The 26,727-nt window shown below is 40.2% G+C and overlaps 1 protein-coding gene across 8 annotated transcripts in view; it reads left to right on the top strand.

The window, feature by feature from the left end:
- The window catches only part of PCED1B (PC-esterase domain containing 1B), a 259,218-nt gene that overhangs the window by 99,025 nt on the left and 133,466 nt on the right, over window positions 1-26,727 (top strand). For 7 of the 8 annotated variants that reach the window (XM_044941670.2, XR_006550572.2, XR_006550571.2 and 4 more), the window contains exons 4-5: window positions 23,000-23,166; window positions 23,613-23,702. The gene's annotated coding sequence lies outside the window, so the exon portion shown is untranslated. Of the gene's footprint in view, window positions 1-7,959; window positions 8,099-8,878; window positions 12,135-22,999; window positions 23,167-23,612; window positions 23,703-26,727 lie in introns of those variants that run through there. The other variant, XR_006550577.2, reaches the window with a different exon arrangement.

Raw genomic sequence — 26,727 nt, forward strand, 5'->3', positions numbered from 1 at the left:
ACGTACAACTGATTCACTTTGCTGTACAGCAGAAACTAGCACAACATTGTAAGGCAACTATATCCCAATAAAAATTAATCTAAAAAAAAAAAGATTCACAGTGTCATATTAAAGGTTCTGAGAAGTTTAGCAATAGACACTGACTTAATTTGGCTTAACCAAAATTCCCCACATGTTTTGGCTATAGAATCATTTAAAGTTTTTTCAACTTTCCACTGAACCAGTGTTTCACTGAACGTATTATAGCAGATTGTTTAAAATTCACACTCTCATGACTTCTGCTATTTGAAATTACACAGTACTTTTGTTAACTAGCATTTTCCACTCAGTCATCTTAGAATGTGCACCTGATGAGGACAAGGATTTGTCTGTCTACAGACCCCTCACTGGTAAATATTCTTATGTTACAATAACTTTTGGTTCCCTAAGCATCCTGGTGACTGTGGGATATCTGATAATGATTCCTAGGATAATGAGGACCCCAGAGCCCACTCTGTGCTGTGACAGGCAGTGAGGATACTGTGAATAGAACAGATGTGGTTCCTTCCAAAGCAGAGCTACTATTTTCATGAGGGAAATGGACTGTCAGATAATTCAACAAGCAATGACAGAGAATAGTTAACATTATGAAATTTTAAATTGGTAAATAGGTCTGTCTCAATCTCATGTGTGTTTTAGTTGGTATGAGTTGTCCCTTGCATGCTTATCCCCTGGACACCTGTAAGAGGCAGGTTTGGGGAAATACGGTGCTGGAAAACAACCAGCTCGGGGAAAGGGGACTGGATTTATAGCACTTGCAGATTTCTATTATGTAAATACTCCCACCATGTCAGATTTCAAGTTACCAAGGTGATGTTAAGCCACTGCTTGAAATTCAACCATCTACTCTCATGAGCTGGTGCCTGAGGCTCCAGCACATCACTAATTCTAGGTTTCAAGGAAAGTTCAGCAGCATTCTTCTCAGACTTTTGGGTTTCCAAAGCAAAAAGTAAAGAATTTTTGAAAATTAAAGAATGACTAACTTTCCAAAAATTTTTCTCCCTCATCCATTCACACATTCATTCATTTCTCCCTCCCTCCCTCTCTTCCTTCCTTCTCCAAGTAAGGATGCTAAAAACAAATAACATTCTACAATCACCTTCATTTCATAAAAGAAAGGATATTTTAACAACAAAAAAGTGAGAATGGTTTAACTTTAGAATGTTTAAAATCCTTTATATTAAATGAGCCTTGCTCTATGAAAATTTTACTAACTTATTTTTCTAATTTTGTCATGAACTAGGGAAATCTTGGTGTATCCATTAGCATGGTTTTCACTACAAGTGACAGGACACCTGACAGTCACTTAATAGCTCAGAGTCATTTTCTAACAGATCAAGAGCTCTAGAAGTCAATGGAAGTTTGACTGTGCTGTGATGCTGTTAGGTACCTACTGTTGCCTTAGCTTTCCTTTCCTCTCTCTTTAGATGGTAAACTCTTTTCATACTTATAGCCTCATAGTCATAAGATAGCTACTGCACTTCCAAGAAGATAAAGTGAAAAGGACAGAAAGCCTTGTGGGTTGAACTGTGTCCTCCAAAATGATATGATGAAGTCCTAACCCCAGGTATCAGTGGATATAACTGTATTTGAAATAGGACCTCTTCTATATAAGGCTCCTTCTCCAAGATCAAGGGATGAAATGGGGGTGTGGGGGCTTCCCTGGTGGCTCAGTGGTAAAGAATCTGCCTGACAATTCAGGAGACTTGGGTCCCATGCCTGGCCCGGGAAGATCCCACATGCTGCGGGGCAGCTAAGCCTGTGTGCCACAACTACTGAGCCTGTGCTCTGGGGCCCAGAAACGGCAACTACTGAGCCCAGGTGTCACAGCTACTAAAGTCCACACACCTTAGAGCCCATGTTCCACAGCAAAAGAAGGCACCACAATGAGAAACCCACACTGTGCAACTAAAAAGTGGCCCCCACTCGCCACAACTAGAGAAAAGCTTGAGCAGCAGTGAATACCCAGCACAGCCAAAATAAATAATTTTTTTTTTAAAAGAAAGAGATGAAATGGACCTACATAATACACAGAAATAAAATACGAGACGAGGCAAAATAGCGAAACAGAGGAATACATTTCAAACAAAGGAATAAGATAAAAACCTCAGAGAAAGAACTAAGTGAAATGGAGATAAGAAACCTCCCCAGTATATTAAGGGTAATGATCATCATCGATCTCAGGAGAAGAATGGATGAACACAGTAAGAATTTTAAAGAAGAGTCAGAATACTTTTTAAAAAAGAAGAAGAAGGACAGATCAGAGCTGAAGAATACAATAATTAAAAAATCAAATCAAAAAGCACAAGAGGGAATCAAAGTAGATTAGATTAAACAGAAGAATAGATCAGTGATATAGAAGACATATTAGTGGAAATCAACCAAGCTGAACAGAGCAGAAAAAAAGAAATAAAAGAAATTAAAAAAAAAAATAAGAGTACTTGAAGGGACTTCTGGGACAACATCAGGCATACTAACATTTGTATTATGGAGGTCTCAGAAGGAGAAAAGAAACATAAGAGCAAACAGAAGTTATTTGAAGAAATAATAGCTGAAACCTTACCTAATCTGGGAGAAAAAACAGACACTGAGGTCCAGGAAGCACCGAGTCTCAAATAAGATGAGCCCAAAAAGGACCATACCAAGACACTTTGTAATTAAAATGTCATATGAAAGATAAACACAGAATCTTAAAAGCAGCAAGAGAAAGCATCAAGTTTCATACAAGGGAACTCCCACAAGATTGGACTTCCCAGGTGGCACAAGTAAAGAATCTACCTGCCAATGCAGGAGATGTAAGAGACATGAGTTAGATCCCTGTGTTGAGAAGATTCCCTGGAGGAGGGCATGGCAACCGGCTCCAGTATTCTTGCCTGGAGAATCCCCATGGAAAGAGGAGCATGGCAGGCTATGGTCCATGGGATTGCAAAGAGTCAGATATGACTGAAGCGACTTGGCATGCACTACGAGACCATTGGCTGACTTTTCAGCAGAAACACTGCAGGCCAGAGGGAGAGGAGCTATACATTCAAAGTAATGAAAGAACTAAAACCAATAATACTCTACCCAGCAAGGTTATCCTTCAGAATTGAAAGAGAGATAAAGAGTGTTATCAACAAGCAAAAGCTAAAAGAGTTCAGCACTACTAAACCAGAATTACAAGAAGTAGTAAAGGAACTTCTTTAGGCAGAAAAGAAAAGGCCACACTTAGAAATAAGAAAACTGTGAAAGGAAAAGTCTCATTGGTAAAGGCAAACATATAGTAAAGGTCAGCAACTCATAAAGATAGTAGGAAGGTTAAAAAACAGAAGTAATAAAGTTATCAATACCTACAGTAAGTTAAAGGATACAGAAAAAATTTAAAATGTAAAATATGATGTCAAAAATATAAAACATAATGGAAGGACTAAAAACGTAGAGCTGTTAGAATGTGTTCAGCTTAAGAGATCATCAACTTATAGGAGATATCTCTCTGTATATATAGGTTCTTATTAATGAACCTCACGGTAACCACAAATAAAAAAACCTACAAAGATAAACAAAAAATGAAGAACTTCCCTGGTGATGCAGTGGATAGGACTCCACCTGCCAACGCAGGAGACGCTGGTTTGATCCCTGGTCTGGAAGCATGTCGCATGTCACAGAGCAGCTAAGCTCATGTGCCACAATTACTGAAGCCTGCACACTCTAGGGCCTGCAGACCACTACTAATGAGCCCCTGTGCTGCAGCTTCTGAAGCCAGCTACCCTAGAGCTAGCAAGTCGAAACTACTGAGCCCACGTGCTACAACTGCTGAAGCTCGTGAGCGAGAGCCCGTTCTCTGCAGCAAGAGAAGCCACCGCAGTGAGAAGCCCATGCACTGCAATGAGAGAGCAGCCCCTGCCCTCCACAACCAGAGAAAGTCTGCAGGCAGCAAGGAAGACCAAGCGCAGCCAAAAATAAATATAAATAAATGTAATAGTGTGTACATGTCAAATAAATACATTCTTTTAAAAAATAATTTCTTTAAAAAAAAGAGAACAGAATCCAAATGTAACACTAAAGATAGTTATTAAATAATAAGGAAAGAGAATAGAGAAGAAGAAAGGAAGAGAACTACAAAAACAACCAAAGTTGCACAAAAAATGGTCATAAAAGGCAATAATATATGTATCAATAATTACTTTAAATACAACTGGAGTAAATGCTCCCAAAAGAGATAGAATGGCTAAAATAATAATAATAGAGAGAGAGAAACTACATATATACTGCCTATAAGAAACTCGCTTCAAATCTAAAGACACACAGATGGAAAGTGAGGAGATGGAGAAAGATATTCCATGTAAATAAAAATGAAAAGAAAGCTGGGGTAGCACTACTTATATCAGACAAAATAGACTTTAAAACAAAGACTGGACAAAGAGAGAAAGAAGATATTACATAATGATGAAGAGATCAATCCAAAAGAACAAATAACACTTGAAAAAAGATCTGCATCCATATCCGAAAAAGGATTTAATATCCAGAATATATAAAGAACACATATGACCCAACAACAAATAAACAAGAAGTATAGACATTTCTCCAAAATGGGCAAAAGATAGACATTTCTCCAAAGGAGACATATAGATGGACAACAAACACGTAAAAAAGATGCTCAACATCACTAATTATCAGGGAAATGTAAATCAAAATCACAATGAGATATCACCTGACACCTCTCAGGATGACTATCATCAAGAAGACAACTAAAAATAATAAGTATTGATGAAGATGTGTTGAAGGGAAGCCTCACTATTGGTAGGATTGTAAGTTGGTGCAGCCACCACGGAAAATAGCATGGAGATTCCTCAAAAAATTAAAAATAGAACTACATATGATCCAGCATTTTCACATCTGTGTATTCCCTGAGGAAAACAAAACACTAATTCAAATAGATACGTGCACCTGTATGTTCACTGCAGTATTATTTACAATAGCTGAGATATGGAAGCAACCTAAATGTCCATCCACAGAGGAATGGATAAAGAAGGTGTCACACACACACAACACACACACACACACACACACACAGGAATATTACTCACCCATAAAAAAGAATGAAATTTTGCCAATTGCAACATCATGGATAAAATCTAAAGGATATTATGCCAAGTGAAATAACTCAAAGACAGTCACCATATGATTTCATTCATATGTGGACTCTCAAAAACAGAACCAAAACAGATTTCTAAAAAAATGATGGTTGCCAGAGGGGAGGGGGGCTAAACAGATGAAGGGAATTAAGAGGTACAAATTTCTAGTTATAAAATAAATAAGTCATGCGGATGTACTATATGGCATAGGGAGTATCGTCAGTGGTACTGTAATAGTGTTTTATGGGAGCAGATGGTTACTAGACTTATTGTGGCTATCATCTATAATGTATTTAAATGAATCACTATATTGTATCCTGAAACTAACATAATATTGTATTTCAACTCTATTTCAATAAGAAAGAAAGGATGGATGAAAAGAAGAAAAATTTAGGTAAGGGATCCAGGTAGAAGGTTCCAGGTAAGAAGTTAGAAAAGCGAAGGTTAGCGTTCACAGAGACAGACCATGGGAGCATATGAAAAACTAAGAGAGGGATGGAAATTTTAAAGAAAATCAAGTGTCAAGGAACTGGAAATCTCAGGAAGAAAAGACAGGTGAAATGATCGGGTACTAATGAAAATCTCCTCTCCCTAATCCAAGAGAATTATTAACCCAGTTACAAAAAGGGAGAGAGTAAAGGAGAAAGAGAGAACTAGGGATGTTATTTTAATAGTCGGCAGCATTGTATAGAGATGAGATGTATTTTTCATCTTCATTCAATGGCAGGCTTAAACAGTAAAATGTTTAAAAATCAGTGCCTTAAAGTCTATATTTTCACAGCTAAGACAGAGACTAAACATGCTCAGGAATTCAGTTCCGAGGACCAGAGGTGATAGGGGCGGGTAGTTTTCTGAGCATTCCATCTCCCAAGCAACCCCCAACTCTAGGCATTCTGGAATTCCTCTTAAACATTGAATTGGCTTCCTTGCAGGCATATCTGGGAATTATAGATTCATCCTGTGGAGGTCAAGTTTTGTAAAGACTGTGGCTTTTTGGTTTCACTTCCACTGGCCCCATCTGCCACCTCTTCTACCTGGACCTATGCTTCATCCCACCTTCTCCAAAGATAGGACTTAAGTTGGTCAACTGGATCTACCTGCATCTTTCTTCCTTCTATCTGCATCAAGCTCTTTGACCAATAGACACTTTATTTCCACAGGTTTCTCCTCACCCTTTGTGTCCCCTCTCTTTCCCAGACATAACATCTTTCACAGCACCAGAGCATTTTGTGGCATTTATTAAATTAAATGTCTGTCTCCCCTTACTAAATAAGGATTTTGGAAGCAGTAGCCATTCATTAGTGAATTTTGTGTTCCCAGCATCTAACACAGTTGGGGAATGTATTAAATGTTGGCTGAATAAATAAATTTTTAAAGGCTAATCCCAAGGAAAACAGATCATGTTATAAATTCCTCAGCTGCAATTCTAAGAATCAGTGATGTTCCATGCAAAAGCCTCGTAGGGGTCGGAATCCAGAGCGGTGACCACAGGTCCTCTTGGTCTATGGAAAAGCATGGGATATACTGTGACCCATAAGGCAAATATCCTTTGAACTAACCTGATTTATCTTGATGGAATTCTTTGCTTAGGTATTTGAGCTCCATTTCTAGTATGCAAATTCTGCTTTCTTTAGAAATGGAAAGGAACTTGAGACATTTCTTAGGTAATTTCAAGACCAAACTGCGTTAAGGACTTGCTTTTCTAACTGTGTACCAGAAGAGTTGGCAGTTAGAGGTGAGAGTGGTAGAGTGTTGCAGATGTGAACATCATATGGAAACCCAGCATCCAAACTTACCATGTGGAACATAAGCAGTGGCCACCCTGTCCCACTGTGGTGCTGAAGTGGGCTGGGGAGGAAGGGATTTGGGGTGAAAGTGAAAAGAAGAGCAGAGGAACTTTGGAAACATACTCATATTACATGTTCTCCCTAAAAAGAGACTTCCTGCTGGTAAAATGGACTTTATCTAGGCCTGGTTATATACTCGCTGCATTTTAGGCCCCAGATTCCTGTTGCTTCTTATTGCAAAATGCCTCTGTGTGGCATTTTGTCCGTTTTCATTTCTGCCATTTAACAGGTCACGGTGAACTTTGTCCCCGAGTCTACTCACAAAAGATGTGATGGAGAGCCTCCACTTATCTTAGGACCTCACTCTACTGTTCTTTTTCATTTCTTACATTTTGACGGTTCTTCTCCTCTTCTTCCACTTTATTTTTCACATCATGGGCTTCCTCCCTGAGTCAGGAAGCCACCTTACGAGGCTGCCTGAGTGGAAGAGGAGATGCTGTCTTCGGACTTTTAGAGATGGGCTGCCACTACTCTGTGGGGTGCCTTTATGCGAACTGAGAAAAGGCAGATGCAGCCCTCGTGGCTCAGGACAGACCGATCTCAGGACCAACTCTATGGTTAAGACCAGCTCTTGTGCCACGAGCAGCCTGCCTAACCGTAAGGTGCAGCCCTGTTCAGAAAACAAGAGTCCATAATCTTGCCTAAATAAACCGTTTGAGTGACCACTATTCTCATGATGAAAATACTCTTCTTTAAAGTCCTCTTAAGGGATGAATAGACTCGGACACATTTATTTCTTCAATTTTCAGTCGTTTACAGGTCCTTAAACACTATTCAAGGCTACATGCTGGCTTTCTGCTGCCACCAGCATCAAATCCAAACAGGCTGATCTAATTTGCGAGACCATCTCTTCTTCTTAGGGCTACGTTGTCATCCCACATTTTGTCTTCATTTCAGCAAACGCTTAATGACCATGGACTGAGTCAAACTCTTGAATCCCATCTTTTGTTCCTCTCCAGCTTGGCATTTTCACAGCAACTAGCTCCACGACAAAATAAGCCTCCTTGAAATTTCCACACAGAAAGCTCTGGAGATGTCTGGCAAGCCCTGGGCATAACTTTCTGCTGCTGCAGACCTGGAATCCACAGAAGCAACCTTGTGAGTCAGTTCCTCCAGCCCTAGCCTGGCACTTCTTTTGGTCCCATTCCCCCTCCTCCCCACAAACCCACATGCCTGCTTTAATACACTACGCTCCTAATCCTGTTTGAAGTGTACAAGCAACACACTTGAAGTACACTAGTTCAATGTCATTTGAGGAACTCTCGGTATAAACTCCACACAGAAAAACAATGATGAGACTATTCCCACAGTATTGTATGATTTAGAAAACACTTTCATAGGCATTAGCTCTCTATTCAGACATCTAGTCTTTGCCTCTGGAGAAGGCAATGGCACCCCACTCCAGCACTCTTGCCTGGCAAATCCCATGGATGGAGGAGCCTGGTGGGCCGCAGTCCATGGGGTCGCTAAGAGTCGGACACGACTGAGCGACTTCACTTTCACTTTTCACTTTCACGCATTGGAGAAGGAAATGGCAACCCACTCCAGTGTTCTTGCCTGGAGAATCCCAGGGACGGCGGGGCCTGGTGGGCTGCCATCTATGGGCTTGCACAGAGTCGGACACGACTGAAGCGACTTAGCAGCAGCAGCAGCAGAGTGCAGAGATTTGCCTCAGTGCAGAGATTCTCAGCCTTGGTTGCACGTAGAATCACCTGGGAGCTTTCATAATGTGTGGAGACCTGAGCTCCCTGCCCGGGGAAGAAGGAAGCAGAATCTCTGAGGGTGGGGGCTGGGTGCAGGTTTGTTTGTCCATACCAGGTGATCCTAATGAAAACCACTGCCTGCCTTTCTCTTTGCCGATCTTTTTACCACTTTTAGGGCTGGCTCAGAATCATCCAGATAGTATACAGAATTCCCAGCACAGCACTGGCCAAAGACGTGATTCTTTTTTCTCCATACATCTTCGTTAGCTCCTGCCTAATACAACACCAATTGACTTTGTCGCCAACCTACCCCATATGACCATGGGATATCTATATGTTATTCTAGAATTATTGTTTTCTCATTGCCTGTAGATCTGGTTTACTTAAAGTGATAACTTTAAGTCTCCATGTCTCAAAGATGGAAGCTATCCTTCTATCCTTTGCCTCTTTCCATAGTCCTGGCAAAGAGCTTCTGAACCACAATAGACAGTAAATGGATGTTGATTACAAGTAGAACCTATTCTTCTTGCTTTAATTTTCCTTTGATATGAAAATCAAACAGGCTTCAGAGAATGAGGTTAGAAGGTTGAAATAAGAAAAATATGTAGACTGGGAAAAAAGAAAACAAAAGCAAAACCAAAGATGTCTAGTACAAGAAAAAGTGAATTTATATATACTGCAGACTGATTGCCTGTCAAAGTGGACAATCCTTCTATATATGAGCTTATCCAAGTGTTACATGATTTCATCCAGAACTTCCCTTTGGGAACAGTTGCCAAAGTCTCCATGTTACCGCACTCTCTTAGAATCTCCAGGAGAAAAAGCAGGATGGATGGGTCTAGAACTCTACTTCTATTTTGAGCATAAAACTGTGACCTGGTCTCTAGTCTAGTCTCTGCTGTTAACTAGCTGTGACCTTGATATATCATTGAGTTCATCAGAGATGCTGACTCCCAGAGTTCTCCATAGTCATAATGTTAATAAAAATAGCCAACATTGATGAAGTATTTGCTGTGTACCAGGCCTGGTGGCTCAGATGGTAAAGCGTCTGTCTACAATGCGGGAGACCCGGGTTCGATCTCTGGGTTAGGAAGATCCCCTGGAGAAGGAAATGGCAATCCACTCCAGTACTATTGCCTGGAAAATCCCATGGTCAGAGGAGCCTGGTAGGCTACAGTCCATGGGGTCGCAAAGAGTTGGACACGACTGAGCGACTTCACAGGCCCTGTAGTGAGCATTCTTCAGGGATTAGTTCATTTAGCTCTCATAATCACTCCTTGGGATAGTTACTATTATTATCTCTAATGAGGAAACTGAGGCGATTAATTTGGTCAAGGTCACAAGGGAAATGCATTTTGATTGAAATATATTCATTCAGGCCTCACTCAAACACCCAATCCCCTCTCCCCACATCTGTATGCAGAGTGCCTGATTCTGGGCTCCTTGAACACTCTGTGGACACTGATATTTTAGCGCTTATCATTTGCCCCTTTGTAATGTGTTGATTGCTTTTGCATGTCTCCCCCAGCACACTGGACTTTGAATTCAGGATTTGGCAATTAATACGACACTCAATATATGTGTCAAGTTAATGGTATGATCTGTCATTTAGTTCTCACAACAACTTTGTAAGTTTTCTTGTTTTTACAGATAAAGACTGAGAGAGGTTAAGTAATTGGCACAAGTTCACACAGAACTGGTCAGGTTTTGACTCCAAGCATCAGATTGTCCCTACTCTGTGCTGGCATCCTTGTTCACTCAGTTGTCTGAGACAATCCAGAAACCAGTGTTCAATTAACTCTACAGAGAAACCATGAAGACAGGTGGCGCCAATGCCAGTGTTTGCCTATGTAAGCAAACCCAAATCAAAGCCTGTAAATGCCTTGTGGTTTTGAAATCAAGACCTAAGGACAACCAACCACTAATTTATTGCTTTGCTCCCACCTTCTTTCTCTAAAGTCTTTTCTGGAGCCCCAGTTGGTCTCAACTGCTTCTGGCCTGGTGCTGCTCCATTCCGATTTTTGCTCAAAGAAGCTAAGAAATTTTAATATGCCTCAGTCTATCTTTTAACACCAAGGATCCATTCTGTACAGCATTTCCCTGCTTGTGTGATCCTTGCCTATCCCCTACTTCCCTCCTGTAACTGTTCAGTCCATCACCTTATCCCCATTCCCTCCACTGTCACCTCCTTCATTCATCTCGATTACTGCAATGGATACTATAGATTTGGAATTTGGCTTACCTCCAAAAACAAAAAAATATTAAAAATTATGGGTGACTTTTCTAAATTGCAAGCATTTGTTATAATCTCCCTTAGAGACAAAGACATACTTCCATGCACTCAGCCTTGTGTAGCTTAAATCATGGTTCACTGGGAAGTTAGAATTGTGTTTTCACCTTGTAACATAAATTTTGGTATGAGGATCAGCACACTTCTCTAGTCCTATAAATCATATGAGGCAACTGGATAGTTTCCAAGATTCTACCCTTGTTTATTGATTTCATTTACCACTCTATTTCAGAGTCTGCTATTGGGGACCCAGTTCTGATCACTGCACTTGCTTTCCTGAGTTGTTTTTTTAACTCATTTCATTGCTCAGTTTTTCTGGGGCTGTGGCCCAGATTACTGTAAACTGCATTCCTGGTTTCCTGCCTTCCTACCTTGACACTGACTATCGCATGCTTCTGATATGCTCTGACTGTGCTCTGTCACAGGTAGGGATACTTGGTCATGTTAAGACCTCCCTGTAGCCCTGGCTGCTGGCCCTTTGCTGCCAGCATCCTTCAGAAAACTTCCTCCCACGCCCCTGAAACAGATCTCTCTCGCAACTGCCGGCCTTATCTCAGGGGTCGCCCTCTTTACAAGTACTGGAACTTGCTTAGACCCATAAATGTCCCTTTGATATCTACTTATTACAAACACAAGAGAAACTTCTTCAGAGCAAAGGAAGTCAATCATTTTGGCAGTCTGCTCAGATCATTTCAACCATAAAGCTTCTCTGAATATTAAGGTTTCCTGCTCTTCTGGGAACAAAGTACTCTAGTTAATATCGTCAGATGACCTGCCAAAAAGAAAGGTCACTCTGGTAGAAGTTCCATGTGCTATTAAAAGATCGGATGTTCCTTAGATGGGAAAGCAGTGACATAGGGCGAGTTTTAATGAGACAGGGAAAAAGGTACAATGCGGCAAAACTTGATAGTATATGAAATTGTTCTCTTCAAAAATAACGTTGTGCATTTATTCTGTTTTGTAATTCCATTTAAAGTTATTGTCTTCATTTGAGTATTGTGATTTATTAGCATTATGTATTTAACTTGTCAAGTGAAGATGTATTCTTGAATGAAAGGAAAAAAAAAACTTTAAAAAATCTTTTTGAAATAGAGCTATGTCTGAAGGGGGCTTCCCTCATAGCTCAGTTGGTAAAGAATCCACCTGCAATGCAGGAAGACCCCAGTTCAATTCCTGGGTTGGGAAGATCCACTGGAGAAGAGATAGGCTACCCACTCCAGTATTCTTGGGCTTCCCTTGTGGCTCAGCTGGTAAAGAATCCACCTGCAATGCGGGAGACCTGGGTTCGATCCTGGGTTGGAAAGATCCCCTGGAGAAGGGAAAGGCTACCCACTCCAGTATTCTGACCTAGAGAATTCCATGGACTGTATATAGTTCATGGGGTCACAAAGAGTCAGACATGACTGAGCAACTTTCACTTTCTTTTCACTATGTCTCAAGGGAGAAAATGGAGATTATGAGGAAGTGAAATAATCTCTCTCCATATTCATTACGTTTATCTTCAGCCCCATCAAAATATTACTGGCTGTAAGACCATTCTTCCTCCTCTGATTGTTCTTCTAAATTCATTTGGAAATAGCATCTCCCCAAAACTAGAATTGTCTGTTCTACTCTCTGATTTTCCACTTCCTCACCTTTCATTCACTTTTATTGTGTAGTTAAATATTCATTTTTCACTTTATTACGTCCATGCAAATAGCATTCACAACTTAACATTGTGTGTACTCTGACCATTGTTGTTTTTTTTTAATCATTTGCTTTTTTCCTATAGTAATTGTCTTTTTAAGAAATTGCTTGTTTTATTTGTCTCAATTTATCTCACACCTTCCAATATTCTATCAGTCCAATTTCCCACAAGATTGAAGTATATAATGTATCAATTCCAGTTCGAAAATAAATGAATTCTTTTAAATTTTCAAGAGCTGTGACATATAGCTCTATGTTATAAAACTGGGAAATCTTGACATTTTTAAGGTAGAGTGGTTATGAGTGTTATTTTTAAAAATATGTATACCATTAAAAATATAGATAAATCATACCATCTTCAACTGGCAGCGCTTCTCTGGGAAGCAGTAAAGCTTAGGAGCTGAGTATCTGGTATTAGGGGCTTCCCAGATGACTCTGTGGTAAAGAATCCACCTGCCAATGCAGGAGATGCGAGTTCAATCCCTAAGTCAGGAAGATCCTCTGGAGAGGGAAATGGCAACCCACTCAGTATTCTTGCCTCGGAAATCCCATGGACAGAGGAGTCTGGCAGGCTGCAGTCCATGGGGTCACAAAGAGTCAGACATGGCTGAGCACACACACACACACACACACACACACAACACACATCTGGTATTAGAGTGCCTGGCTTCCTATCCTGGCTTTGCTCACCTGAAATGACATACTCACTGTTTTGTGCCTCAGACTCTTCTTCCATAAAATGGAGGTAAGAGTAGCTACCACAAGGATCCTTTGAGGTTTAACATAGATAATATAGGTAAATATATAATGCCTGATGCATAGTAAATACTTAGTGAATGTTAGGTATTACTTAGCATGACAGTGATAACAAAGAAGCAATTTAAAAAGTGCTGAAAGACTAAAGCTTATGCATGAAAATATAAGAACATAAAATTAAGAGAAAAATAACAAGCTGGGATAAAAACATTGGCAACATGAGTGAGAGAGCATAAGGTAAACATTTCATATTATCATAGCCTTGGATAAAATAGAAAAACAAGCAAAGTACATAAATTATACAGTTTATAAAACAAATAAAGCTGGCTGTATGGGCACTTCCTTGGCAGTCCAGCAGTTAAGACTCCACACTTCCACTTGTAGGGGGCATGGGTTCAATCCCTGGTTGAAGAATTAAAATCCCACAACCCCGTGGTACAACAAAAAAAAGGAAAAACAACCCCCAAAACTGGCTATATGAAAACATATCTGCTTTCACTTATAATAAAAATTGCACATTAAAATAGAATGATATGCAATCAAAGGAAAGATACAAGCTGTTAATACCAGAAATGAAAGAAAGGCAATCACTACTGATCCCATGAAAGTTAAAAGAACAATAAAAGAATATTATTAACAACTCTATGCCCCCAAAAATACAATAACTTGGATGAAATGGACCATTTCTTTGAAAGGCACAATCTGTGAAAACTCATACCTAGGAGAAAGACACAATCTGAAAAGCCTGTATCTATTGAGGAAATATGACCAACCTAGACAGCATATTAAAAAGCAGAGACATTACTTTGCCAACAAAGGTCCGTCTAGTCAAGGCTATGGTTTTTCCAGTGGTCACGTATGGATGTGAGAGTTGGACTGTGGAGAAAGCTGAGCGCCGAAGAATAGATGCTTTTGAACTGTGGTGTTGGAGAAGACTCTTGAGAGTCCCTTGGACTACAAGGAGGTCCAACCAGTCCATCCTAAAGGAGATCAGTCCTGGGTATTCACTGGAAGGACTGATGTTGAAGCTGAAGCTCCAATACTTTGGCCACCTCATGCGAAGAGCTGACTCATTAGAAAAGACTCTGATGCTGGGAGGAATTGGGGGCAGGAGGAGAATGGGAGGACAGACAATGAGATGGTTGGATGGCATCACTGACTCAATGAACATGAGTTTGTGTAAGCTCCGGGAGTTGGTGATGGACAGGGAGGCCCAGTGTGCTGCAGTTCATGGAGTCGAAAAGAGTCGGACATGACTGAGCGAATGAACTGAACCAAACTGATTGAGGAAATTGAATTAGTAACTAATGATATTCAAAAAGAGAAACTACCAGGCCCATGGGAATTTGCTGGTGAATTCTACCATACATTTAAGGAAGAAATGATACCAATTTTCTACAATCTCTTCCAGAAAAAGAAGCAAAGGGAATACTTGCTAACTCATTCTCTGAGTCCAGCATTACCCTAACAGCAAAACCACACAAAAACATTAAAGAAAACAATGTATCTCATAAGCACAGATGTGAAAATTCTCAACAAAATATTAGCAAATCAAATCCAATGATGTATAAAAAGATACACACCACGATGAAGTAGGATTTATTCCAGGTACATGAGGCTCATTCAACATTTGAAAATCAATTAATGGAATTCATCACATCAACAGGCTAAAGGTTTTTTTTTTAATGATTATATCTATAAATGTAGAAAACATATTTGAAAAAAATCCAAAACCCATTCACAATGATTGGATTTGAAGTGTAAAACACCATTCACATTAGCACCATTTACAAAAGAAAGGGGAAAAAAAAGAAATTCTTAAGGAAAAGTTTTTAAAAATAAATACAAGATCCGCCTGATGAAAATTACAAAATTCTTGAAAGAAATAAAAGATCTATATAAATAGAGACATATTCCATGGATACAAGAGTGAATATTGTCAATATATCAGTTCTTTACAATTTGATCTATAGATGTAACTCAATACTAATAAAAATACCAGCAAGTTATTTTGTGGCTAGTGACAAATTGATTCCAAAGTTCATTTGGAGAACCTTAAGTCCGAGAATACCCAACACAATACTGAAGAAGAACAAATCTTGAGGACTGCCACTATCTAAATTTAATTCTTACTCTACCTACAGTGATGTGGAATTGGCAAAAGAATTGGCAAAAATATATCGATGGCCTGAAATAAATAGCTCAGAAATACCCCCACAAATCTAATCAACTTATCTTTGACAAAGGAGCTAAGGCAATTCAGTGGACAATGGATAAGCTTTGCAACAAATGGCACTGGAAAAACTGGACATCCACAGGAAAAAGGAAAAAGAAGGAATTGATGCAGACCTCACACCTTTTTTAGGACTTCCTTGGTGGCTCAGACGGTAAAGCGTCTGCCTACAATGCGGGAGACCTGGGTTTGATCCCTGGGTGGGGAAGATCCTCTGGAGAAGGAAATGGCAACCCTCTCCAGTACTCTTGCCTGGAAAATCCCATGGGAGGACGCTGGTAGGCTACAGTCCATGGGGTCCATGGGGTCGCAAAGAGTCGGACACGACTGAGCGACTTCACTTCACTTCATACCTTTTTAAAAAATTAACTCAAAATGGGTCATAAGCTAAGGAGAAAATCTAGGTGATCTTATGCTTGACAATGAGTTTCTAGATTCAGCACCAAAAATGCAATCCATGAAAGAAAAATTAACTGGGACTTATTACAATGAAAAACTTATGGGGGGTGGGGGGAAACGTATGCTCTTCAAAAGACATTCTTAAATGATTAAAAAGACATGTCATAGACTAGGGGAAAATATTTACAAAACCTGTATCTGATTAAGAACTTGTATCTAAAGGGTAGAAATAATTCTCAAAACTCAACAATAAGAAAGCAAACAACCTAACTTTAAAAATGGGCAAAAGATCTAACACCTTAAGAAAAAAGCTATAGATGACCAAAAGTATATGAAAAGATCCTCAACATCATGTGTCATTGAAAGTGAAAGTGAAGTCTCTCAGTCGTGTCCGACTCTTTACAACCCTGTAGCCTGCAAAGCTCCTCCGTCCATGGGATTCTCCAGGCAAGAATAGTGGAGTGGGCTGCCATTTCCTTTTCCAGGGGATCTTCCTGACTCAGGCATCAAACCCAGGTCTCCCGCATTGCAGGCAGACTCTTTACTGTCTGAGCCACCAGGGAATATCATATGTCATTAGGGAATGACAACTAAAACAAAAATGAGACACCTATTAAAATGGCCAAAATCCAAAGTAATGACAATACCAAATGCTGGAGAAGATCTTGAACTATAGGAACTTTCATTGTTGGGTGGGAATGCAAAATGGTCCAACCATTTCAGAGATAGTTTGGCAGTTTTTTACAAAGCTATACTTTTAGTCTTACCACACAATCCATTATTTATATTCCCTGGTATTTACCCAAATGAGTTGAAAATTATGGCCACACAAAAACCTGATTTGAATGTTTATAACAGCTCTGTCATAATTTCAAGAACTTGGAAGCAACCAAGATGTCCGTTAGTAAGTGGATGGATAAACAAACTGTGGTACATTTATAAAATGGAATAATATTCAGTGATAAAATGAACTATCAAACCACAAAGACATGGATGAACCTTAAATGCCTATTGCTAAGTGAAAGAAGCCAAATAATTAGAAAAGACTACCTACTGAATGACTACAACTATTAACATATGGCATTCAGGAAGATGCAAATTACAAAGCTAGTAAAAAGACTAGTGACTGCTAAGGCTTCTGGAGGAGAGGAGGATGTGCCCTAGGTACAGCAGAGAGAATGTTTAGGACAGTGGAACTATTCCATATGATACTGTAATGGTGCATACATGATATGAAGACACATGATAATACATAACACCATGAAACATGACGGATGCAAATAAACATTTGTCCAAACCCAAATAGGAAAAGGAGTACGTCAAGGCTGTATATTGTCACCCTGCTAATTTAACTTATATGCAGAGTACATCATGAGAAACGCTGCGCTGGAAGAAGCACAAGCTGGAATCAAGATTGCCAGGAGAAATAGCAATAACCTCAGATATGCAGATGATACCACCCTTATGGCAGAAAGTGAAGAGAAACTGAAAAGCCTCTTGATGAAAGTCAAAGAGGAGAGTGAAAAAGTTGGCTTAAAGATCAACATTCACAAAACAAAGGTCATGGCATCTGGTCCCATCACTTCATGGCAAATAGATGGGGAAACAGTGGAAACAGCGTCAGACTTTATTTTTGGGGGCTCCAAAATCACTGCAGATAGTGACTGCAGCCACGAAAGTAAAAGACGCTTACTCCTTGGAAGAAAAGTTATGACCAACCTAGATAGCATATTCAAAAGCAGAGACATTACTTTGCCAACAAAGGTCTGTCTAGTTAAGGCTATGGTTTTTCCAGTAGTCATGTATGGATGTGAGAGTTGGACTGTGAAGAAAGCTGAGCGCCGAAGAATTGATGCTTTTGAATTGTGGTATTGGAGAAGACTCTTGAGAGTCCCTTGGACTGCAAGGAGATCCAACCAGACCATTCTGAAGGAGATCAGCCCTGGGATTTCTTTGAAAGGAATGATGCTAAAGCTGAAATTCCAGTACTTTGGCCACCTCATGCGAAGCGTTGACTCATTGGAAAAGACCCTGATTCTGGGAGGGATTGGGGGCAGGAGAAGGGGAAAGGGACAACAGAGGATGAGATGGCTGGACGGCATCACCGACTTGATGGACGTGAGTTTGAGTGAACTCCAGGAGATGATGATGGACAGGGAGGCCTGGCGTCCTGCAATTCATGGGGTCACAAAGAGTCGGACACGACTGAGCAACTGAACTGAACTGAAACCCATAGAGTATACAACACAGAGTGAACCCTAATGTAAAGCAATGACTTTAGTCAAACCTCCCTGGTAGCTCAGATGGTAACTTGTCTACCTGCAGTGTGGGAGACCTGGGTTCAATCCTTGGGTTGAGAAGATCCCCTGGAGACAGAAATGGCAACCCACTCCAGTACTCTTGCCTAGAAAATTCCATGGATGGAGGAGCCTGTTGGGCTACAGTCTGTGGGGTCACAAAGAGTTGGACATGACTGAGAGACTTCACTTTTTTTTTTTCTTTCTTTAGTTAAAATACTATATCAGTATTGGTTCATCGGTTATAGCAAATGTACCACACTGATGCAGAATTTAATAATAGGGGAATCTGGGGATGGGAGGAGTGTATATGAGAACTCTATACTTAATAGCCTATTAATATATTTTTATATATTATTATGTAATGTAACATTTTTCACCTATGACATTTCAAAATTATTTTTATATTGCAGTATCCACTGAGGATGAAGTCTATTCTCTACTCAAGTCTAGAGTTATCTCTTTTTTAATTATATATGTCTTTATACGTATAGTGTTTGTGTGTGTGTGTGTGTGTGTGTGTGTTTCTTCTTTAAAACCTCTGTTTGCTTCTCAGTGTCCTCTACAAAAAAATTCATATTCACTCCTATCCTTGTAGGACCTAGAGCTGTGCCTAGTCCATAATGGTTTCCCACTCACTATTTTCTAAATCACTGTTGCATGATATGTTGAATGTAGATGAGTGTGAATGCACTAAAATGTGCTATCATCTAGTTCATACATATTTCTCCCTCTTATATACAATGCTACAATGATAGTTGTTGCCAAATGCCTTGTTGATTTCAGGAAACAACATGCCTATAGCTTTCCCCTGCTGTGTCAGACCAATAACTCTACTTCATCTCAGTTCAGCTTGTTAGCGAGTAGGTAGAAAAAAAAAAAAAATAAGGACAGTTAAGCAGTAAAAGGCCCATGAGACGTGGATTAAAAGGCACAGCTATTCACTTAAATTCTACTTCCCCAGTGTTCTTAAAATCAAAATATAGATTTGTTTGAAGTTACTTGGAAGGCTTTTTAAAGTCCTAGATAGTATGGTTATTAATACTGCCCTAACAGCATTTTATTAGGGTTTTCCCAGTGGCTCAGGGGTAAAGAATCCGCCTGAAATGCAGGAGACACAGAAGATGCAGGTTCGATCTCTGGGTCGGGAAGATGGCAACCCATTCCAGTATTCTTGCCTGGAGAATCCCATGGACAGAGGAGCCTGGGGGGCTACAGTCCATGGGGTTGCAAACAGCTGGACACAACTGAGCACAAGCACATAACAGTATTTTATCACCATTATTATTCCTTAACAAAGAAAACAGATGTTTTTAAGTTCATCTTTGAGTAAACTTGACCCTCTACCTGAAAATGGGCCACTGAGTTGTACCCAACTGTGAAGAAATATTAAAATCCATTTAGATCAACTATAATATCAGCATATTGGTGTCATAAATATCTAATTTTATATATATATATATTTTTTTTTAAGCACCACAGATAAAATAAAAACATGTAGAAGATTCTTATGTGGCAGTAAGACTTTGCAAATTTGATTTCTGTGAACTACAACGACAAAGAAATGAGAATCCATTAAGAACTGTAAACTTAACAGAAGGGTTAAAATTTGTCATGACAGGAAATTGCTACCCAGTAGCACCATCTCACCTTCCATTCTTGGGTTGGAAGGACTCTGAAATGGTGCAAAAATTTGCCTATCAAGAAATTATGCTACATTGCAAAAGTACATGAGTTATCAGGCTATGCCAGACTGGATGTTGAATGGGAAACTGTCACTGGTTTCTACTACAGCTGGAAGGGAAAGTAAAGTGTCTGTTTCTAAGGCAAGACTATTTCCAAAATTCTCTCTCTCTGGCCCTTTTATAGCTCCTGTAGTCCTCACTGTTCCTGTGTCTTCTACCTACTGCTCCTATTTGATCTGATTCTATATTTTCTCAAATTTGACTCCCTCATTATCTAGACAGAAGTTAAGAAAAAAAAAAAAAAAAAAGGATACTAGAGCCCTCTTCTCTCATGAAGCAATCTGCTAGAGCAGAGTGGCTTCTGCCCTTTTAGATGATGCATGCGTTCTCCAGTTTTGCCACAATCCCCACTATTCCCTAATGTCTCCAACACTGAGGCTACGTATTAAGTTTTTATTTTGCCATTATACTTTCTCTTCTGTTTTTCCTTATGGTAGAGGGGTATTTCTGTGAGCCTATGTATTTATCAGCGGAGAAGGCAATGGCACCCCACTCTAGTACTCTTGCCTGGAAAATCCCATGGATGGAGGAGTCTGGTAGGCTGCAGTCCATGGAGTCGCTAAGAGTTGGATATGACTGAGCGATTTCACTTTGACTTTTCACTTTCATGCATTGGAGAAGGAAATAGCAACCCACTCCTGTGTTCTTGCCTGGAGAATCCCAGGGACGGCAGAGCCTGGTCGGCTGCCATCTATGGGGTCGCAGAGAGTCGGACACGACTGAAGCGACTTAGCAGTAGCAGCATGTATTTATCAGAAGTAGCAAATAAGAGATCTAAGAGGTTCAATCATTTTTTTTTTTTTTTTTAGTACAGTATAGTCATCACTTGGTATCCACAGGGGCTTGATTTCAAGACCCCCAGAAGATACCAAGCCCATCATATAAAATGGCATAGTATTTGCATATAACCTATGCCCATCCTCTTATATACTTTAAATGCTCTGGATTATTTATAATACCTAATACAGTGTAAATGCTATATAAATATCTGCCAGCACGTGGGCCATTCAAGTTTTACTTTTTGGAACTTTCAGGAATTTCTTTTTTTTTTATAATATTTTCTATTCTTAGTTGGTTGAATCCATGGATGTAGATGGAACACATGAAATGAGAGGGCTGGCTGTACAATTCTTCGAGGAAACAAAGACTATTCCTACATGTTTAGTATGCAAAATGGGTGTCCATACAAAGAATAGACCCTGCTCTTTTCATCCTCTTCCATCTCACGTCTAATTCCTATAGACACCGGAGCTTACACCTCCTGGGCTGGTTCTCAAGCATAGACGTGCTCCTGGAGTATGTAGCAGGCTCTGGATCAGCCCCTGTCCTTACTTGCTGCCTAGTTTCCTTAATCCCCCAGAGCCTACAGACTGGGACAGGCAGGTCACACTTTTAAAGGTAAAGGCTCCGATGGCTCTAATTCTCTTCCTCATTTACTTGCCTCATTGTCTACAAATAAGCTGATTTCCACAGTCAAGCCATAACATTTCCTCCTAATTTAGCCGTAAATACTGTATATTGAATCTGGATACCCTAGTTCAGTTACCTCACTAATCATTTTACCTTCCTTGTAATTGAGGTTAGATGTAGATGGTTATGGGCTTCCCACGTGGCACTAGTGGTAAAGAACCCGCCTACCAATGCAGGAGACGTTAAGAGATACAGGTTCGATCCCTGGGTCAGGAAGATTCCCCTGGAGGAGGGCATGGCAACCCACTCCAGTATTCTTGCCTGGAGAATCCTATGGACAGAAGAGCATGGCTGGCTGCAGTCTATAGGATTGCAGAGTCAGATACGACTGACTGTGACTTAGCACAGCACAGCATAGATTGTTACAGTAAGCAATTCATTTAGCCAATAGTGTTTTGGGGGGAGGGGCACACTGTGTGGCATACAGACCTTAGGTCCGTGACCAGGGATCGAACTCATACCCCCCTGAAGTAGAAGTGTGAAGTTTTAACCCTGGACCACCAGGGAAGTTTCCCTAGAGAGTAGTTTTTTTTATGAAAATGAAGGAAAGGGAGATCAGAGAGGAGGGAGCAGACAGAAAGAGGAACAGAAACAGGTCTTAGTAAATGTGAGCCATAATATGATCAACAGTTGGCATAAAGCCCAGGGTGTTTTACTGTATATCTTCTCTCCTTGGTCATTCCTTTAGCATCCTGGAGACAAGGCAAAACTGTATTTTCATGTTCTGCACTCTATATTAATTACTTTAAAAATCCTAGTTTTTTAAAGGACCTGGTATATTGAAAAAGAAAGTGAAAAAACAGATTTGAGTGCTAGCTTAGCAGTGTCTGCTTCCCTGTAACTAGATGTCTGTCCTAATGCCCAGGGAATTTGATAGATTCATCCAGAAGTACTGGAGCCAACTTCATTGGCATCTGGACAAAATGTCTTCCGGCTCAGGTGGGCAAGGACTTTGAATGGGATGCCAGCAAACAGAGAACCCAAAGCTCATGATGAGAAGGTGTAGACCAAGGTGATCCTGGTGGTCTCTGGCTGAGAACCTTCAGTGAAAAATCTTTTCAGGTCCTAAATGGTCTCTTATGGTCCAAACACCAAGAGAAAGGACTTAAAGCAGAAAGTGAGAGACTGAGGGCTCAATTAGTTTAGATCTTTGTCCCCAAATGTAAAAGAAATGATTAGGAAATCCTAGCGTTGGTCTGAGGAAGTGGGTGAGATTGGTTGAGATGAAGTGGGGAGCCAGCAGCCGGGCTCAACCCGGAGCGCAGAAAAGGGTCAGGACTCTATGAAAGTAGCTCCACGAAAGAGGAAGCCCAAGCCAGGTCCCCAGCAGCCCGAGGCCACAGGGCCATGCTCTCCAGCTGGCTGAGGTGGCAACCCCCACCCGAGCCTGCTGACGGAAGTGCCATCTCTCTCCTGATAGGAGGAGGATGACCCAGCAGATCGGCAAGTGGCCAAGAGGAGCTCCCCACTGCCTTCTCCTCTTAGCACGAGTACAGTGTGGTATGCCCCCTGACCTCTCTTCCTTCCTCCTCCGGGACTAAGCCATGACTGGACATGACAATAAGGAACTCGTCCTTGCCTGAACCTGTAAGTATGCATTCCTCGTCAGCAGACACAGCGCCAAGGTAAAACACTTAACCTCAGGCTGGTGAGCTGGTCCCCCGCCATTAAGGATATACCACTTGTTCTTAAGGCATCCACCGAGAGATTTTATTCAGACAAAGCATCTGGGGGGGGGGGGTTCCCACTTAAAGACATGATAAGCTCCTCATCTAGTTTTGTTTGACAGCCTCAGCAGACGACAGGCAAGATTTGCAGATTTTTCTTAGCCTACTTCCTCCTAAAATTTTGTCTGTGGTTAATCACGCTCTGCAAGAGACAGTTTCATCCTGGAGGCTAACATTCTAAGACTCCACCAAAGGTCCAGGACTTCTGAGCCTGCCGTAACCAGACACAAGCCCAAAACCAAAACAGTCACACGTTAAGTGAGGGATTTAGTGAAGTCAGTTCAGCCCCACGTTTGTTCCCCACAGGTCCTAAGTCAAAACAGCCTGCCTGTCTTGGTCACAGTGTTTTAATTTCCATCTCCATCACCTTCCTTGATGCGGCACCACTACAAGCAAGTAAGTGGTGTGGTGCCCAGTGCCGAGGGTGGGCAGGGAGCAGGGACTGTGGGGTGTGGGCTGGCTCTGGACCTTACTACTTCCTAGCTGACTGGCCTGGGGCAACACCTGACCCTTTAAGAAATCCTTCCCCTCATTTCATCTCCTTCCCTGGGAGGTAGGAACTTATCCTGCAGAGTGGTTTAAAAGGGAACAACTGGGGCTTCTCTGGTGGTTCCTCTGTTAAGACTGTATTTCCACTGCAGGGGGCATGGGTTCAATTTGTGGCCAGGAAGCTAAGACCCCTTATGTCTCATGGCCAAAAAAGCAAGGTAAAAGGTGACAGCTAATGGACACCTAATGTCTGGATGAAAGTAGATTCCTAATAAATGACTGCAGGGATTATTATTGTTGACTTTGTAAAAGGAATTAATACACTCAACGTACTCAGAATACTATACTCAGGAAGTGTCCGTTATTATTTATTCTTGTGATCTAAGGAAACCCAGATGCCTTGTCACTTTGGGATCTGCATGCCTCACAGAGGTCATACTATGTATTTGGCCAACATGCCTGATTTCAGAAAAAATTTTGACATGATTTAGCAGGTTAAATTCAGCCTATGAAAGGGAAGTGAAAGTGTATGATCTACATCTTAGAAACAGCAAAGACAGTAGGTCAGAGAATGGGCAGAGGAAGAAGAGAATATAGTTGGGAAGATAAATCAGGAAGCCACAGCAGGACTGCAGATCTGAGCTGAGATCCAGGCTGTAGGGAGAGCAGGGGACTGACCCAAGCTTGGTTCAGCAGGTAGAATCTACTCTATTCTGGGTGGATGAAGGCAAGGGAGAAATCACAGATGACCTTGTAATTTCTGTCATGGAGCAATTAAGTGAATGTTGGCTTCACCTACTGAGGAGAACAACACACTTGGGGAATAAGATCATTAGTTTAGAACTAATTTTAAATTGGATCCTTGCATAGTCTCAGAGTTTATTCAACCAGCAGCAAAGAGATATTTCTTTCTTCTTAGCAATTTTTGTCATGTATTTTAAAACTACTCCGAGATTTAATTAGCTTCCATCACCAAGAATAAATGCATATATGGAACATAAACAGAATCTTTTTCTTCTGATACCAATATATCAAGTGACTAAGTCCACAGTTATACAACAGTTAGAAATCATGACAAAGAAAACAGAATGTTGACATATGACTCATAGGTTAAACTGGTGAACATCAGAGAAATAAGAGCAACTTATAGTTCTCCATTTTCACTTATTTAAATGTATTTCAGAGATTCAACAACAAAATGTGTTAAGAAAAGGAACGGCCTAAAGGAGAAAGAAAGGAAGGCAAGGAAGGCATGATTTTTGTGAATGATAATTTGGAAAAATATTTAAAAGTCTACCATTTTACTGGTAGAACGGAACAGTGATGCACAACCGACATACGAAGCAAGTGATGCTATTTGGGCCACTCGTTATCTTTACAAAGCAAATGTCTTTAGGAAGAGTCTAACCGGAAGCCACTTTTCACAGTGCTATTTTCAGTCATTTTCATATCTTCATTAAGATGTTTCAAATCCTTTTTCAGTGGTAGAAGTGATGCCTAACATAAGGCTGTAACCGCATTTCCAGCGCTGAATTATAATCCTCTGCTTCTGTGTTTCTCCCTGACTGACAGGGAGCTCCTGAACAAGGAGACTATATTTTTCTCAACCTTGTACCTGCTGGTGTCAGGCACTGCACCTGGCTCTGGAGGCACTCGTCGAGATTTATCTAAAAAAAAAGGAAAGGAAGAGTAGCATGCATCAAAAATATTAAGCAATTTCTACCTTCCATAAGAAGACAATTTCATGGTCAGGAATTTTGCAGTTAATGTTAATTAACTGCAGTTAATATTTAAATATCTAGTATTTAAAATATTAGAACTTGCCTCTATAAATGTGGTATCACCAAGTTTCAGATAGCTTTGAAAATAAATTACTGCATCCATAATCTTCCATGCACACAGATGAAGGGTGAGCATTTTGGTTTCAACAAATAATGTTAGCATTCTTAGAATTAACATTTAACACTACTTAAAAGCATGCATTAAAAAAGTAAGTTTTATTTTATTGAAGTATAGTTGATTTAAAATATTAATTTTTTTATACAAGTGGTTCAGTTATACACATATATACATTCTTTTTCATATTCTTTTCCAGTACAGTTTATCACAGAATATTGAATATAGTGCTATACAGTAGGGTCTTCCTTTTTATCCATTCTATATATAATAGTTTGCATCTGCTAATCCCAAATTTCCAATCCTCCCCTCCCCACACCCCACCCTGTTGCAACTACAAGTCTGTTCTCTATGTCTGTGAGTCTGTTTCTATTTCACAGATAAGTTTGTTTGTGTCATATTTTAGATTCCATATACAAGTGCTACTGTATGGTATTTGTCCTTGTGTTTCTGACTTCACTTAGTATGATAATCTCTAGGTCCATCCATGGTTCTGTAAATGCCATTATTTCATTCTTTTTTATGGCTGAGTAGTAGTCCATTCTGTATCTGTACCACATTTTTTTTTTAATTTTTTTATTGAAGGATAATTGGTTTACAGAATTTTATTGTTTTCTGTCAAACCTCAACGTGAATCAGCCATAGGTATACATATATCCCCTCCCTTTTGAACCTCCCTCCTATCCCCCTCTGCATCCTACCTCTAGGTTGATAGAGAGCCCCTGTTTGAGTTTCCTGAGCCATATAGCAAATACCCGTTGGCTATCTATTTTACATATGGTAATATAAGTTTCCATGTTACTCTTTCCATACATCTTACCCTCTCCTCCCCTCTCCCCATGTCCATAAGTCTATTCTCTATGGCTGTTTCTCCATTGCAGCCCTGTAAATAAATTCTTCAGAACCATTTTTCTAGATTCCATATATGTGTGTTAGAATACGATATTTATCTTTCTCTTTCTGACTCACTTCACTCTGTATAATAGGTTCATCTACCTCATCAGAAAGGACTCAAGTGCATTCCTTTCTATGGCTG

This window comes from Bubalus bubalis, chromosome 4 (assembly GCF_019923935.1).
Source record: "Bubalus bubalis isolate 160015118507 breed Murrah chromosome 4, NDDB_SH_1, whole genome shotgun sequence".
Classification (NCBI taxonomy): Eukaryota; Metazoa; Chordata; class Mammalia; order Artiodactyla; family Bovidae; genus Bubalus; species Bubalus bubalis.